This window comes from Tasmannia lanceolata, unplaced genomic scaffold (genome assembly GCF_043159265.1).
Source record: "Tasmannia lanceolata isolate RefF3 unplaced genomic scaffold, GAP_Taslan_0.1 ptg000018l, whole genome shotgun sequence".
NCBI classification, from domain to species: Eukaryota; Viridiplantae; Streptophyta; class Magnoliopsida; order Canellales; family Winteraceae; genus Tasmannia; species Tasmannia lanceolata.
This window is the reverse complement of record NW_027518695.1, coordinates 56577980-56590521: the sequence shown is the minus strand read 5'-3', so window position 1 is coordinate 56590521 and position 12542 is coordinate 56577980.

The following is a 12542-nucleotide window of genomic DNA, read 5'->3' as shown; positions in this document are numbered from 1 at the left end:
GTAAAGGGTTTTGTGCATTTTTTGTCTCAGCTTTACAGAAAATTTTAGATTTGAAGCTTTGTTGTCTTTTCCATCGATTTGGGACAGGCAGAGGGCAGAATCTGGCAGATTTTCAGCCAAAAGACATCTCTCATGCTGCTGTAATTTTAACCACTACTTGCCATCTTCCCCAAGCAATGGACAAAACTTGGGATTAGCCTTCAAAATTGACCTGCCAGCAGCACTGATTCTTATCCACCTTCATCATTTTCTGAACTTTTGTAAGGTTGGAAGCAAGAAAGATTGGAGAATGACAATAAGGCCTATGGTGCAAACATAATAGCTGCTAGCAAGAAGGACAATTCAATCTTGAAAGTACAATCTTCACGAAGTCTTTAACTAGAGTGGTTTGGGCAGTCCTAACTGGTTCATTAAGACCTAGCAGCTGTGTGGCTAGGGTTTGAGGTGGTTCGTGACCCCATTGATTCTGGCATTGAGAGTTGGTATATTAATTTGATACCCACGAGCAATGGCTCCACCTTATGTGCCATATTACGATGCCAGTTACACTTATGGTGATTGCCAGGCCACTTGTGTATGATGGATAAATGCTCTTGAGGATTATCAATAATACTATAGCCGAAACCATCATGAGAGAATATGGGGTGTCCGAGAAACCGTGAAGCATGATACTATGCTTTCATGGGTCAATTTACTGAAGGAACACCGTTAACAGGGCCGCTCTTCTCTTCCTTGATGGGAAGAGGTTCAAGACCATTTCTTGAGACTTTATGCACCCTCCATCTATTGGCAATGGCACAAGGCATAAGTTCGACGTAGGGAGTAAGAGGCTAAGTGGAGACAAGAAGAAAAAGCCGAACAAAGAGAATTTGAGGAGTTGTGGTTGAAGTGGAAACGAGAAGCTAAGGCCAGGCAAGAGCAATGGGCCCCGAGTGAGGCAAAGTGGACCAAGAACTTGTCTTAATTACATACGCAACTGAGTCTCGCACAGACATCTCCTATTCCGGCATATGAGGCTAATGATACATATGTTGAGACTAATGGTGAGGAGGAGTTGCATCTGGAGGTGTTGAGAGAGCAGATAGAGGATCTGATTACTATCGAGGACTCTGGAGAGATTGAGGCGTCTACTTCAGCGATGGATTCATTTGAGGCACCATTACAGGAGCACATTGATACAGAGGGACATAAGGATCTTTTTTCTTTTTCTTTTTTTGAAAATTGACTTTTGTTAACCCAGAGAGAACCAAAGAGGGAACAAGATGTCCCTGCACGGGCTACAATAATTCGAGCTCAAAGAATTTACAATAAAGTGAGTTTCAATAACAGGAATAGCCTTCCCGTCGCCATTCCCCATTACATTACCCGGAATACTAATCTGCATCGAATCCAGCAATAAACCCTTTTTGGCCAACTCATCCGCCATTTCATTCGCAGAATGCCTTCTGTGTTTGATTGTTGGACGAATCTGTCGTACTAGATCCTTAACCTCCGCGATGTAATTTTGCAGCCATCAGGGCCCTTTTGAATTATCTGATGCCCACACGGTCACATCAGATGAATCCCGTTCAACAATAAGGGGGTTAGAGGAATGTGTTGAATACCATTTGATTCCAAACAATAGAGCTCCCTATCGGGCCGAGTAGGGCATCACTATATTCCCCCTTGACTAATAACATAACTAGATGCAAGGACTAGCACTTCTATCACAAGACGCTTGTATTTGTAAATATTTCTTAGAGAGAACAACCTCAATGGTGAAGCTCTAGATTTAGCATAAAAATTCTCCTTGATATGACTGAACCATTAACTCTTTATGGAAGCTATATATTCATGATAATGAGATGAAGAGTGATAATCAAAAGAAACTTTGTTTATGTTTAAGTTCTCCAAACACACACACAAGAAGGCTAGATTTTTGTCCCAAGATGGGACCCAAAAGACCCATCATTTTACAACATAGTGCACTCCATTTTGGGGTTTCCAAAAACAAGTATAACTAGTTCCCCAACTGCCCTATTTTTGGGCACAAATAAGTCCACACATATGCACTACCTGTTTTGGGCATCAACACACACAGACAAATGCTAGGAGCTGCCCTGTTTTTGGGCGTAAAGCACGCAGACAGACAGAGACCACTGCTGTCCTGTTTTTGGGACGCAATCACACACACAAACATACTAAACAGCTGTCCCCTTTTTGGGACACAATCACCGATATAAACATATTACATTGTTGTCCTGTTTTTGGAACGCAAAACACGCGCATTTATGGCGTGCAAAATGGGTCTGTTTTGGGATCCAAACTACATACATATGTAAACTGGGGGAGACATACAAGTATGGGTGGAAATCAAAGGATTCATATACACTAGTATGAGTATACATTACTAATGGAATCAAATGCTCTATAAATATTTTTGTACGAGTATACAAGTACTTGCAAAATAGATGTGTTCGTTTGGATGTACAAGCGCTGATGAAATTAAGTGGATTTATACACATCACAAGAGGCATACTATTACTGACGAAAATTAAAAGATTCATCTACACTATTATAACCATACAAGTACTGGCAGAATTTATGAATTTATGTACAGTAGTATTTGTATATGTATACGAAAATCACCGATTTAATGAGTATGCTTTAACTGACAAATCTTGGATTGATACGAATGTGCGCGCCCACACACACACACACACACCCCGAAAACCAACAGTAGACATACACAAAAATCATCGATTTTATTAATATATTTTAACTGTCCAAATCTTGGATTAATACTAATACATATATACACATCGAAATTAAACGTACACATGCATAAAAATCATTGATTTTCTAAATATACTTTAACTGCAAAATTTTTGGATTAGTACTAATACAGATATACACATTGAAATCATCCGTACACATACATAGAAATCATTATTTTTTATGGGTACACACTACTGTCAAAATCATTTGATTGATATGAATATGTATAGGTACACCAAAATCAACAGTACATCTATATGAAAATCATTGGTTTTATGAAAATACCCTAATTGTCGAAATCTTAAATCAATATATATATATATATATATATATATATATATATATATATATATATATATGCTGAAAACCAAGAGTACACATGTATGAACGCGAAGGTGCTAATACACCCTGGAACTAATGAAAACCATGGTTTAAATCATATGGACATGAACAAAAGAGGGAGAAAGGTACTTACTTGTGGATGAAGAAATCCGTTGGGCCTTCCCTCTACAAATCCAAGCAAGACCGCCATGCGTACGAACTCCTCTCTCTCTCTCTCTCTCTCCTTGGACGAATTTTTCCAACCTAAGGGGAGAGCTTAAGTTAAGTTATTTATAATGTCTTTCTATTTTTCTTTTCCCACCCTTTTTCTCTTTCAAATCCAAGATTTCTTTCTTTCATTTTGATTCCTAATTCCCATACATGATTTAAGTGATTTCTCATTTATTGTGCAGGCTTTCCCTTTTGGTTTTCCCTCCAAGGATTTTAAGTTTTAAGTTTTAATTAAAAGTGCCTAAAATATGATGTGCTAACATGGCTTACTAAAATGAGAAAAGCAAAGTCAACTCTTTAATATTTGGAAGATATACACAATCCTACTAATTTATTTTCTAATTTAAATAACATAAAACATCTTTAACTTGCTTAAAAAGAGTCGCAAAACACAAATCCCGTATTTGACCCATACCATAATGGTAAATGGGTCATAACTTCGTCAAATCATGTCCAAATTGCTTGATCTTGGGCCCGTTGGATATGGAATCGAAAAACCTATCTAATGAGACCAAAATCAAGTCAAACAGACAAGATTTGATGTCTCGAATTTAAGCTACAATAAAAATGACGAAAATAAATAAATAAATAAAAGAATATCTCCCTCCTTTAATTTAGATTTTGAAAGTTGAATATCTTTCCAAATGTTTTATGTGCCATCTATGATTACCAAAAAGAGGGAAAGAAACTCAATCATGGGAGATTTGCCATTTAGGCAAATCCCATGATTGGGCACACTTTCTCATTATGGCAAATTTGTCCAATCTATATGGATTTGGGAAGATATTTTCCATGGAAAAACTCAAGATTAAATTGAGTGATTGTTATTAAGATAATTGAATATGGTTAATAGATTTACTAACTCTTCTGATCTTTTAAATCAAGCGAGATTGATGCTCGAGTGACATTATCTGATGTCTACTCGAGTTCGATTGACGATCCTAGGGGTCCAATTATTTATCCAACGGATCGAAAGGCTGAAATCGAAGATCTAAACCATTGATCTTTGAACGAGGAATCTACGGCCAAGATTAAATTATATTTTTACCAATTTCACCGACCTTTGGTGGGATCGGGCATTACATAATAAAACTGTTTTCTTATTGCTAAAAAAGCAGTTCATGACTTTAGAATTTTCTATTTTCAATTCTTGCATCTATTACTAATATTTTGAAATCCTTTCAAGCAGTTGAATTTTCCTCTAGTTCGATCATGCAGTTTGTGTTGTGCTTGCTTTTGGTTTGCATTAATTATAGATAAATCTTGACAACTAGATAGGTGGGTTCTTAATTCTGTAAATTGACTGTGTGAAAAGGGTATGTAGTGCGGGCTTATTTGTAAACAAGGGGATGAAAGAGCTCATTGTAATTATACATGTGTGGACCAAGAACATATGGCAATCAACAATGCGGAAGCTAGTAGTGACAATGACACTTGTCACTAGTACAAGAGTCAAGCTCTTGCTAAGTGACAAGTGGTAAGTGGGGAGCGGCCTGCTTTTAAGTTTCTAGTTCTCAATCTGAGTTTCACCGTCACCAAAATCAGAACGATTTTGAACTGAAACAATTCAGTTCTATTCATGGTGCGTTGGAATCGAAAATTACTTCTTGAAAGCAGTTTAGTTAGTCCTATTATGCTTGCTTAACTTCTATAGTTTCGATTCTAGCTGAACCAGAAAATATGATTTGCGTCAGCAGTTGCGTCTAAAAAGTCCAGCTCTATAGATGACTGTACATTTAAGTGTCAGTTCCAAAACTGTAATTTCAATGTTCAATTGCAAGCCAAAGACATTTGAGTTCAGATTCTATTGTTTGTTAGCTTATTGAATTGGAATCCAAATGCTGATATGAAATTTCTGCCAGAAGACTGTCCATTTCTTAAATAGCTACAGACCTTTAGCTCCTATTACAATAACTGCAAATTTCTGTAGCTGAATCACAATTTTATAACATTATCTCCTGAATCACAAATCAGATCTGAAACATGAACACTGGTTCTTGAATTTACTGGTTCTGAAACTCCAGCATTGTTCAACATTGTTTTGAATTAGACCTTTTCATGTATTGAACAGAATAATGCTGATTAGTTGTGTTTCAGTTCAGCACAACTAAATTTCAATCAGAGATACCGTTCATTGTAGTTCTAAACTAATCTGAGGAGGCGAATGGAACGGGTGACTCCTTGGACAATGAACGGTGTTTTACTCAAAGATAACAGGCAGTACTACGGATGGAGGGACCTTCCCAGAGTAGCGAGAGGAGCATGCAGATGTGACAGATTGACCATACCTAATCTGAAGACAATTGTTTTTCCTTAATCATATTTCATATTACGTCTTGTACAGATCTGTTTTAGATTAGTTTTGGGTCCCATCTTGATGGGTTCCTCAAAACTAGTGTATCGATATTTTGAGTATTAATAAAATTTTCTGCTCAGCCCCAGGGCCTTAGTGCACAATTCTGGGGTAAAAAAAAGTGGTTGTGAACTACAACTGAGTTGCAGAACCACCAGAAGTTTCGTCTGTTTCCTGTTGTGAACACCTGTGGCTGGTCTGTTGGGAACCGGACCAAGAGGACACTTGTCACCACATCATGACTCCATGCTTCATCGAGTGACAAGTGTCCATCGAGTGGACCACTTGCAGAAAGCTTCTCGGCCCCTTCCTATTCATATAAATATGGGTGAGGGGGCAACATGCAAGGCACTTTTAGTGATGGATTTTTTAGAGTGGCTGGGAATTCTAGGTTTCTCCTTGCATTTGCTTAGGAAAATAGAGGGGAAATAGTCGTGAGAAAATGGGAGAGCTCTCGAAAAGTGCAAGGGCTCTACTCTCCTACTTGTTCTTCTACATTGAGTTCAATAGTAGAAACTCTTTCCCTTCCCTATCTTGTTATTTCAATTTTCCATTTGAATTTCTTTTGTATATGTAAGATTAGTATGTAGATTTTTTTTAATTCTTAGAAAATACTAGCAAAATTCCATCCATGTCCTCGCAAACTTCTACCGAATTGCTAATACTTTGGAAATCAACCTCCCATAGCTCTCATTCCTATCCACATCAAATTTAGTTCCAGAGCCAAACTCGCAAGTGATTCTACTCTACTTGCAAGTCCTGAGATTTCTATACAACATGATTGAGGATGTCATTTGTTCTTCGTGATCCTGTAATGTTTCTTTGGGTAATTGTAGTTGGAAATTTCTTGGTTCGTGCTAGTTTTGCTTTATAAAGATCAGAGTTTTCTGCATCTTAATCGACCCCTGAGCAGCACCTAAAGAAATAAAGAAGTTATCAGATCTCAGTTTTGCTGCAGAGATTGGTGCTGCAACGAAGTCGTTTTCCAATATTCATCTAAATCTGAGAAATTGGATTCAGTTTGGGAGAAGTACCAGCCTATTCACTTGCTACAAAACATATCTAGATGAACAAGAAATGATACGGTTGTAGGCGATTGTTGAAACAAAGAATTACAGCAACACTAGTTCGTCGCTAATGTCCATCAGTCCAGCTTTATGTTTTCTCTGACTTGGATCTGTCCTGAGCCAAGGCTTAAATCCATATGAATTACATCTAGAGTAAATTCGGGTTCTTTGTTCGTGTGTATGCTATCTCATAACCGAATAGCACTATGTTAGGTACCTTACCAATACTCCAAAAGCTAGAGAGCAGATGGAACACATTAGGTAAGGCCCTTTAAACCTGTCTCATACCAGCCTGGGTCCCATCCAGTCCCATGGCTAGGCGGGCCCCCCCACTCAGGACCGTAACATACCACCACACTTCAGCATCCACCGTCCTCGGCGGCCCACTATGTGACAGCTTTCACTCTAGCCTTTTTTCTAGGTAGTCCTTTCCACATGTCAACCCTTTTGTGCCTCGAAGACGAGATGTGGTGGCTGCTCTAATACCATTTGTTAGGTACCTTACCAATACGCCGAAAGCTCTAGAGCTAATGGAACGCGTTAGGCAAGGCCCTTTAAGCCTGTCCCATAACAGGCTGGGTCCCACCCAGTCCCATACGTAGGCAGGCACCCACTCAGGACCATAACACACTGAAACCCCAGCAGGCAACTGATGTAGACCAAACCATGCATGGAAACTCTAACATCAAATCGACGCCGGGCAAGTCGGTGGAAACATGAAGGTCGGAGATGATGTTCGGTTCCAATAGATAAGACAAGAGAGAGTGAGCTTTCAAATAGCCAATAAATGATGCTTTGATACCATTTGAAGTAGGGAGGTCGCGGAAGCTTGGCTTTAGTTGTTGTAGAGTGGTGGTCTAATTCCAAATCGAACTCAACAACATTTCAAAAATATCCAGTTTATGAAGTACACAACTTGAGCTTCCACAAATCAATTCAAGAGGCAAAGGATGAAATAGAAATAATAACAGATGTCACTTGGGCTTCAACACATCAATGCAAGTGGCAAACTAGGGAAGCACAAATTTAGGCTGCCTTCTTTAAAAACTAAGCTAATGAAATTCAAAGGAGCATTTGTAACTTTGCAAACATAACTAGAACTTCCAATTATTAGATTCTAATCAATAAACCACAAACAATTCTGTGATGCTCCAAAGATCAAATTGATTCATGTGAGTGACGTAAATGTAGGGATTCTAGTGATGGGCTGAACCGACCATATCAGCCTATCAATAAAGGCATACTTCTCAAGAGACAAAAACCCTATATGGAACCCTGTTCACAGGCCTTCTATCAAACATTAAGTATTTCATCTTTGGCAAAGCTAAAAGCCAATGAAATCAGTTCCATCTAGCTTATAGCACAATGGAGTGATGATAACCGAACACGATCCCAGCACAAGCATTTCGTCAAGCACTAAACATGTGTTTCTAAAAGATAGGAAATTTCTGCTTCTTTATGGACTTGAAGCAAACACCACCTGTCCTCTATGTGTTTAGCTCATTCCTAGAGTCCGAGAGTCCTAAAATTCAATTCCAAACCTTCCTTAAAAAGAAAACACCAAGAATGGGATAAGCTTTCAATATTTAACACTTTCATTAATAGAGTGTGCCATGGTCAAGATAGCAACATGATTAAATGTTGGGATCAGGGCTCCCAAAATAAATGGAACTTCCTACCACACTCATGACACAACGTCCCCAATACTCATAGAAATGGAAACTAGCATTGATCCAAATGCACAACCGAGACACAATAAAGAGTTTTTTTCTACTCCAAAATCAATAGAGAAAGCTTAGGGTTACTTACTGATTCTGAATTTTGGATGAAAATTAAAAGCAAAAACTCACAAAATCTTCATATTTCCAGCCACTCCTTCACACGAACAAGAAATAAGAGAATTTCTTCCTTGGCACTTAAAATATCTAACAAAACTCCATGTCCGACACAGGGAGGGTCAGAGTCGAGACAATAAAGCCCATCAATCTCACGGCCCGAGCCAATCTCCTCCCAGTCAAGAGATCCTGAAACAAACAATAAGAGGGATAAAATGAGATAAAACAATTGAGAGTTTTAGTAAGCTGACTGACTAAAAGTAAACTAAAAGGTGACTTGGGCACACATAAGACATAGGACAAAGTTAGACCTGCACGAGGGAAAATGTTTCCAACACCAGAGATAGGAGTGGAGCTCCCATCAGCAAGTGTGATGGACTGAGAATAAAGGGGGCGAAAGGAACTAAGTGAGGAAGAAGTACCTTTCATATGATTGAAGGCTCCAGATTCAATGATCTAGGAGCTGGAGCTAGTAAGAAGAGATACAGGAGAGCTACCTGGCTGAGCGAAACTGGCAGTCGGGAGGTGGCTGGTAGACTAGAGATGCTGTAACTCATCATAGTTGGCACGTGACATACAGACCCCATCAACATGAGGGGCAAGGCTGGGCTAAGGTGAAGGAGTGAAGGGTTCTGAAGAATCAAGTGTTGAAAGATGTGCTGAACGGCCAAAACGTGGCTCAGAGGAGGGACAAAGCTAAAGGTGCAGAACATAACAAGTCTCCAAATAATGTCCCTCGCGGCGATAGTGGGAGCAGTACGGACGTGGCCGTCCACCACACCCGCAGGATGATCATGTCCACCGCCATGGCCAAGACCAAAGGTGCCCCCACCACGAGTAGCACGATCACCTACGTCATAGGCAGCAATCACAGTACTATCAACAGAAGGAGTCGGCGCAAAGTCACCAAGAAGACACTGCTGGGCACACAAGTACACCTCATGAAGAGAGGACATAGTGTCGAATCCAAAAATTTGCTGACGAAGGTTCATGAACTCAGGGCCCAAAGTCTCGAGAAAGTGAACAACACATAGCTGATCACGCATTTGAGCTGTCGTAGTCAAATCAGTGGTGAGGTGCATAAGAGCATCTAACTGCTGGAAGTGGAAAACAAACTGGCTATAATAGGTGGAGAGAGGGATGTCACCACGTCGAAGATGCATCCACTTAGAGTAGGTGGCACAGATGTATGCGAGGTTGCCCACCACAGAGTAGGTAATAGCAGTTTGATCCTAGACTTGGCGAGAAGTCGGAAGATGTATCATGGTCCGGCAATCTTTTTTTTTTAAAGATGATTGTTTATTCCCAATAACAAAAGCAGGGGCGGGGACAAGATGTGCCCAAGCCTTGGGTTTACATCACATTGTTATTTCTGTCCAAAGTTTACAACAGTAATTAAAAAACACCCAAGAGAAGCAGCCTAATCTGCTGTAATGTAGATCACCGTGGTTTCCAACGTGACGCCTTCTTTTGCCAATTGATCAGCCATCTCATTGGCCGACCTTCGTCTATGCTCAATTTTCGGCTTGATTACTCCAATAAGGTCCCTGATCTGCGAAATGAGATTTTGGATATGCCACGGTCGTTTAGTAATATTGTTTTTCCATGCAATTGTGTTTGCTGAATCACCCTCAACAATTAGTGGCCCCAAATTGTGATCTGAATACCACCTGAGTTTGGAAAGTAATGCTCTTAGCCTCTTACTTCAGCCTCGTTTGCATCACATACCCCCACCGGTTCAGAGTAGGAAATCTGTATCCTCTCGTTTGAGTCCCGAATCACACCACCAATTCTAGCCATACCAGGATTACCAATTGAACTCCTGTAAAAAATCAGTGTATGCCATCCTTCCGGTGGCGGATTCCATTTTGGTATAATTTTCATCTTCATCTACCTTTCCCATATGATTGCATCCCAATTCTTGAGGATCTCCCCCGTGTTGTATTGAGTGTTTAACCTGCCTTTGAGCAATGAGATTAACTTCACCTTAATTTGAAGCAAGACCCAACTTTGCTTTCTTTCCTTATCTTCAAAAATCCGCATATTTTGTTCCTTCCAGACATTCCATATTATTACGTATGGTAATAACTTCCATAACGCCTGCCCCGTATCACCAAACGGATCCCCACTCCATCCAAGCAGCACCCTTCTCATGCACTTCTGAAAGATCCACGCAACCTCAAAGGTTCTGATTAAATTCGTCCAAAGGTAATAGGAAAAAGGGCAATGTGGTAACAAATGAACCATGTTTTCCTATGTTTTCTTGCATAATACACAATAACTTGTTAAATGAACCTTCCTTCTTTTAAGTCGCTCACAAGTATTAATGCTTCTGTGTACTACTGGCCATGCAAAGGCCTTAACACACAGTGGAGGAGACTACGAATAAGGGCATCATCTTGCTCCTACTTCTCATAAGTGGGATCAGTGGAAGGAGGGGCATCACGACGAATAATAAATACCTTCCCCCTAGCAATCAGATAGGTCTCTACAACCACTTTCCAATTTAGGTAATTGCAACCATCAAGCTTGACTGTGGTCATGGGAGGGAAGGAACCATCCACCGAATAAGATGAGGGAGTGTATGAGGAAAAGGATGGGTGAGTCGTAGGGACAGGAGCCACAGAAGGCTGGCCGGGAGAGGGATCCTCAATAATGGGAGAATCCATAAATAGAGATTCGAAAAAAGAGATAGCCCACTAGCGAGAAGAAACGACTCCGAGACTGGAGATCGGAGAGATCAATAATGGAGATAGCGGCTCTGAAAAGAGACAAATGAGGAAGAGAGCATGAAATAGAGCCTCGAGGACATGGAAAAGACAAAAAAAGGTAGATATAGAAGAGAGAAGGAGGTAGAAGAGACTTAAGTCATGAGAAAAGGTAGGAAGAGGGAAATTAGGGTTTTGGATTTTTTTGTAGGGTTTTAAATGGTTCAGGATGAGGGGAGAAGGGGCACAGGGGTGGGGAAAAATGAGGTGTGGAGGGGGGCTTGCTTCAGGGAGAGAGAAAGGGGAGGGGGGTTGCGCGTGGGGCGGGAGGAGCAGGAGGGGTCCGGGGTGAGGAGGGATGGGCAGGGGTGGTCGCGGGTAGGAGGGGTACGAGCAGGGGGGTCATGGGTGGTGAGGGAGAAGCAGGAGGTCGCGGGGGGGGGGGGGGAATGAGGTGTGGAGGGGGGCTTGCTTCAGGGAGAGAGAAAGGGGAGGGGGGTTGTGCATGGGGAGGGAGGAGCAGGAGGGGTCCGGGGTGAGAAGGGATGGGCAGGGGTGGTCGCGGGTAGGAGGGGTACGAGCAGGGGTCATGGGTGGTGAGGGAGAAGCAGGGGGTCGCGGGGGGGGGGGGGGGGGTGGGGTGGGTGGGTGTCGCGGGTAGGAGAAGGGGGGTCGCTGGTGGAGAGAGAGAAGGAGGCGAGGTCGCGGGTGGGGAGGGGATAAGGGGGAGGAGATGGGACAGAGGGAGAGGGAGAGAGGTAGAGGCGGGTGATGGTGAGAGAGAGAGAGAGAGAGAGAGAGAGAGAGAGAGAGAGGCGGGTGGGGTTAGAGTTAGGGTGAGGAGAGGGAGGAGAAGGGGAAGAGGAGGGGGGTTGCTATGGGGGTCCCTAGGGGATCAAAACCCTAGGGCTCTGATACCATGTTGAGGAAAGAATGAGAAGAAGAGTCTGTGACTTAAGGAAAACTCCCCCTCACTTATATATGTATACAAAGAGAGAAATATATATATATATATATATATATATATATATATATATATATATGTGACCAATATGCCCTTAGGCATATACATACACTAACATTTCAAAGACACTTTGAAATCGCAAAACCATTTGAATTGATCTTCCATACAATCTAGTAAATGTAAAAAACTATTGTTCTTTGGATTGCATTGGCTTCAAGGTCTTCTTAGCCTGGTTTGTCTTCAATGAACACTTAGCTTTGAATGGGTCATGTGATTTCCTCCACTTGATGAATTCTTTCACTTTGG